Source organism: Manis pentadactyla, chromosome 1 (assembly GCF_030020395.1).
Source record: "Manis pentadactyla isolate mManPen7 chromosome 1, mManPen7.hap1, whole genome shotgun sequence".
NCBI lineage: Eukaryota > Metazoa > Chordata > Mammalia > Pholidota > Manidae > Manis > Manis pentadactyla.
This window is the reverse complement of record NC_080019.1, coordinates 197,806,740-197,812,488: the sequence shown is the minus strand read 5'-3', so window position 1 is coordinate 197,812,488 and position 5,749 is coordinate 197,806,740. Positions and strand designations below refer to the sequence as shown.

General features: G+C 38.6%; 1 pseudogene; it reads right to left on the bottom strand.

Moving 5' to 3' along the window:
* Positions 1-2,007: 2,007 nt before the first annotated feature.
* Positions 2,008-2,123, bottom strand: LOC118909574 (small nucleolar RNA U13; annotated as a pseudogene).
* Between the last annotated feature and the right edge of the window lie 3,626 nt (positions 2,124-5,749).

Genomic DNA, 5,749 nt, shown 5'->3' with positions numbered 1-5,749 from the left:
ATACTGGGAGGATTCACAACCAGCCCTGTGGAGATGTGCATGTGACGAGGAACTGAGTCCTCTTGCCAAAATCCAGCAAAAAAGCCAGTGTGAAAATAGATCCTGTAGCCCCAGCCAAGCCTTCTAATTACTGTAACTTTGGCCAACATCTTATCTGTAGCCTCACAACAGGCCTTGAGCTAGAACTACCCAGCTAAATGACTTGAGGATTCCTGACTCACAGAAACTATGGGATGATAAATGTTTATTATTTGAAACTAGTAAGTTTTGGGGTAATTTGTTAAGTGGGAACAGAAAAATCATGCTGAATTTTAAAGACTCCTTTCTTTTTGTGGGCACTTAAGTCTTTAACACATTGGGCTTGCTTTTTATATATGCTGAATGTTAGTGATCTGATATCATTTTTTGTCTTTATTTGGATAACGTTTTTCCCCTACCATATTTTGGGACAATTCTTCCTTTCCCCTATGACATATAATTAGTGTTACATATCAAAGGTCTAAATGTGCACTGTTTCTAAGCTCTTTCTTTGTTTGTTTCATTGTTCAGTTTTCCTAGTCTGGTCCCAATAGTGCACTATCATAATTATTGTAGCTTCATAGTAAGTTATGATATCTGAAATGGCATATTCCCCACCTCTTGCTTTTCTTTAAAATTTACAGGTTATCTCTGACCCTTTGCTCCTCCAAATATAGTATATTTTAGAATCATTTCATTCAATTCCATGAAAAATCTTTTGGGGAGTTTGATTGGAATTGAATTGACTATTTATCAACTGGAGACAACTGGTGTATTTCTGATATTAAGGCGTCCTATCTATGATCATGGTATTTCTCTTCTTTCATTCATGATACTTTAAATATTTCTTGATACATTTCTCTAAATTTCCCTGTAGTGGTCTTGATTTATTCTTTAAATGATGATTTTTATTGCCCTTGTTGTGTTACTATGATTTGTATGAGCAAACCACCACTGTTTCCTTCCTACATTAACCTTATCCAGCTGTTCTGGCTGCCTCCAGCCCCAGGACAAATTCATTACCACCTGCACTCACTAGTCAAAGAGAACCCCTTCCCCACCAGTTCTCTGAAGTCTTTCTCTAGAAAACTCCAGAGTTGATCTTAGAGCCAGGATCCAGGATCCATTCTACTAAAGTATCTTAGAATTAGAATCAGAAGCCCTTTACAAACCCCCTTCCTCCTTCCTGCAAATCTCCTTGAAGCTGGACACAATATTCATAAGGAGGTTCTGGGTGACATGTCCAGGGAAAATCTTAGGAATAACCAACTTTTTAATCTCTTGAGTTAACGACCAACATACCAGTGCCCCACGAATGATAGAGCAAAACAAGAGGGAAGGTATTGGTAGTTTGCTGAACTAAACTTGTACATTCTCCTCCAGATTACCAACTCTCATTAAGGCAGACAGTCCTTGGGAGTCCACATGGGCGATTCCATGCTGGGCACTGGTGTTAAAAGTATAGGTGAAGGCAGTCCTAGGAGTTCTAGGAAAAATTCTACTAGTTGTTCCAGGAACACTATATTTAGGGATATCAAAATATGTAGTACTTCATTTACCTTGTATGAAGGGATATCCCCCTTAAGCCAATATTCTAGACAATTGCAAATTATCTTTAAACACCAATAACTTTATGTTAATCATTTTGATGGAACTCTTTCTAAATCATATTTTATACCACTTTGAATCTATGTTTCTGTATGCCTTCTTAAACAGATTATATTGAACATAATTTAACCTTTTCTTGAAAATGCAAGGGCTACATGAATACAAATTTTTGCTGTCACAGTGATTCCTTCAGAACTAATATGCTCTCAGTTGTTTGAATCTTGAGTTCTTACTCAGGTAAGCAAATATTTTTGAGCAATTATGATGTGCTGGATACTGTTAGGTGCTTTATCTCTTTTTCACAATCATTTCCTCTTTTATCTGTTATTAGGCAGCAGTATACTTGCATTTAGAAGTTCTCTCCCTATGTCTGTATACATTTTTCATGTTGGGGGTAAAGAGCTGACATTGTAACAAGGTTTGAGGGAGGCATGTCTCATACAATATGGTGAAAACCCAATCACTAGGGTTATGAACCCCATTTCTAATCTACTGATTCTACTGGGGATCCAGATACATCAAATGAATTCAGATTGTTAAGGGAAGAGGGAGTAAATATGAGATTTGCCACATCTCTTTTAGGTGATAAGATTCCCGTTTCTGATCACTCCTAGGCTGTTGGCTGCAAATACTGGAAAATGAGATTAGTCATTGCCTTTCGGCAAGAAGTCATAGCATTAGAACTGAGAAATGTGGTCACTGATGACACGTTTGTTGACTCTGTGTGTGTGAGTGTGTATACAAGGTTCTCCTTGTCGTCTGCAGGATGGCTAGTAGATCTCCCAGTTTTCAGGAAGTTTGCTCAAAGATATTTACTTGCCTTTTACAGAGCCATATTCCCTTCTTTTGGAGAGAATTGTCCTCGGAGAAGAAGAAAGGACATTGATAAATAGCAATTTCTGGAAGCTGTTATCACTGTCAAGTAATATTCAGTGAGCCATTAGTTAGTTATATGTTATGTTTAGATACCATACAAATTTTTTTCATAAGCATAAACAGATGAAATTTTCAAAGACAATGTATATATATATATGCATATATATGTGTGTACATTATTTATAAGTACATACGCATATATATACACTTACATATTTATATATAATTTTGTATCACCTTCTTATATACTGATAGGAATAAAGGAAGGCATAGAAACGTAAAGTCTGTTGCCCAAGGTTATATAGCTGGTAAATGGTAGGGCCAGGCCTGAAGCCTGGGCCTCTGGGAATCCACATTCTGGGCTCTCATAACTATTGGCTTACCTTCTGCTCAGCCAGGAACCCTTAGAGGAATCAACAAGCTATGGAAACCACACAAATATATTCTGAGATAAGTTTTAAAAGGTATAAAAATGTAAAGATGAAGATATATCCTGAATTTCTGTGGCATTTCTTTTACAAAATATTTTCTTAGTTATTTCATTTTCCTTTTAACTTCCTTGGGAGATTAAAACACAGAGGAATTAAGATCACATTTTAGAATTCTGTAAATAAGGCTCATAGAATTGGAATCATGAGAAACTTTATGTTTTACAAATTTGGTTCCATAGCTTGAGTCAGATGAGGTGAAGTGCCCTCTAATCAGTGCTCAGGGAGCGTCTCTGTAAAGACGACTCAAATTCAGGGCACAGACCGTCATGGGACTCTGATAATCTTGATGAAGACACTCAGGTTTCCCTCTGATGGGTAGGCAGATGAAAACTTTGAAGAACCACTGGGGGTAGATGATGGGACATATCAGAAAGTATGCTAAGCCTTGTCCCAGAGAGGGGGAGTCCAGTTAATTTTTTTGCTGAGTGGAATATGCAAGAGAGGGGCCAGAATAACTTGCTCAGGACAATCGGAGTCATGGTCACTGTGGGCATCTCTGACATATACCCAAACATCTGGATGACCCCAGGGACAATGGTGGATTATTGATGTTTGCTTTTTAGGAAAAGAAGACTTCTTTTTTTTCTGAGATTATCAAGACCGTATATTTCGTGCCAAAAAATTTCTGGTGAATGTCAACCTTGCCTCTAAAACCAATATACATTACAAAAGTAAAGTGAAATAAAAGTTTGTCTTTTAGCCCTGTGAACCTGCTGCCACAAAATGCCAAACAGGCAAAGAGCCGTGATGCAGAGCCATGATGCTCTGCATCCATTTCTATGTTCTTCTGACCTTTGCATATGTGCTGGTGACATCACGATGTTAAACGTGAACAGACTTGGAGCTGTGTCATAAAGAAGTGATGACTTCTTATGTTAACTCATGGGGCAACTCTGATCAGATAGTGAGTGACAGATAACCCTGGTGCTCTGTGTTTTGAAAGATTTGGGACCATGTTGGGATCATCTGGAAAGAGTTCTGTGATTGCAGGAGGTGGGTGATGTGGTGTATGTGTCATATATTAACCTCTTCTCTGTAGAGCATACCCTCAGTTAATGTTCCTTCTTGCTCCATTCTGAACCTTCTTAGGTCTTAGGCTAGTTTCTACAAGGACACGTCATTTACATGGCTGCAAGAGAGGGAAGACACTTGTCTTCTTTGTTTGTTTCAGGTTGGAATGCTTTGAAATTATATCTAGTACTGTTCTTGGAAAATGCACATGGGAAGACTTGTGTATGTTTCGTGGCTTATAGTGCTTTGGAAACTCTGACAGGCAGTGGCCCTGAGAGGACACAGGGTGGAACGCTCACCTTATTATTTTGGCTGTTGTACTCTCTTCTTGTGGAGTTCATGCTCAAGACTTCTGCTCTAGGGGGAAATGAACCAAGATAGGGATTGAATAAAGTACACTCAAATATTCATACTATATAATGATTATTTTAAAAGTTTCATATTCTAAAGCTGTGCTGTCCACTATGGAAGCCAGTGGCTGCATGTAGCTATGAACACTAAAATTAATTAAAATAAAAAAAATCAGTTGCTCAGTCACACTAACCATGTTTCAGGTACTCAGTAGGTGGCCAGTGGCTACTTATTGGATGGCACAACATTTTACTGGGCATCTCTGTTCTAGAAACTTAGCTTAGCAGTGAACCATACTTAATTGTCAAGAAGGCTCTCAGGAAACTGGAAGGTATCCTTCAGAATTCCAAGTCCTGGTACCCTGTGGCCCTCCCAGGCCACAATGCATACCAGGGCTATTTAGAGGCAAGATGAAGGTTGGGTCTCTTTCCCTTGATCCCAAGATTCTAAAATATTTAATAAATGTAAGTACTTCTGGACTAAGTTAAGATTTCACTTCTAAAAAGGGGCCAAGAAATGGGAGTGAGATTTTTTACTTTGTTTTCTCATCATTTCAATTATAGAACAACTCAGAAAGGAGGGGCTTTTGTCTTACCATTTCTAACCTTTAATGGTCATAATGTAGTAGTTAATATAGTGTACAGTTTGAGCTTTGTAATATGATAGCCTTCGTGTGTGTAGAGGTTAGTTTCATGCCTATCTTATATGGCTGAGTCTCTGTTTTGGGGAGATGAGGGTGGTATTAGTTTAAACGGCTTTTCTGTGAAAGTAGGAATGTCCTACTCATCAGAGTGCCTGACCACCAGCCCTTTTAAAATCACATGTTCCTGCCCTTAATATAACTGAATAATTGAAAATGTGATAAAAGCATGATGGGAGATGTGTTTCCAGGGGTTTTTAAGAAGGACCTACATTTTAAAGTTCGTGTAGTTTAGTGGGAGTCAAACAATCACTAACAGAAGGGAGAGAGTTGTGGTGTTCGGGCTCACTCAGTCCCAAGTAGGAATTGGTCAGAGGAATGTTTGCTCTGATCCAGGCTGAGATAGAGTTACCACTAAAACCAAGAAGTTCCTTTTTTTGCCAAAACTCACACTTCGCTCTCAAGGAGCCGAGTCTCTACCTCTTCCTCAATGTTCTTTGAAGTTTCCTGATACTTCTTCCAAGAGAAATAAAAGAAACCACAGTTACGAATTAGAAGCCTTATGCTTTTTCTAATCATAAGAAGCATGTATTGTTACGTGGTAACATGAATGTTTGGTCTCCTTTTCCAGCCCCCATGCCCACCACCAATCCTGATCACTCGCTACACTTCGTACCTTCCCAGGCAGGTCCCTGGGTAATTGGTGTCATGAAAGGAAAAGTGCTCATTATGAATTTAAGAGCACATAGGTCAG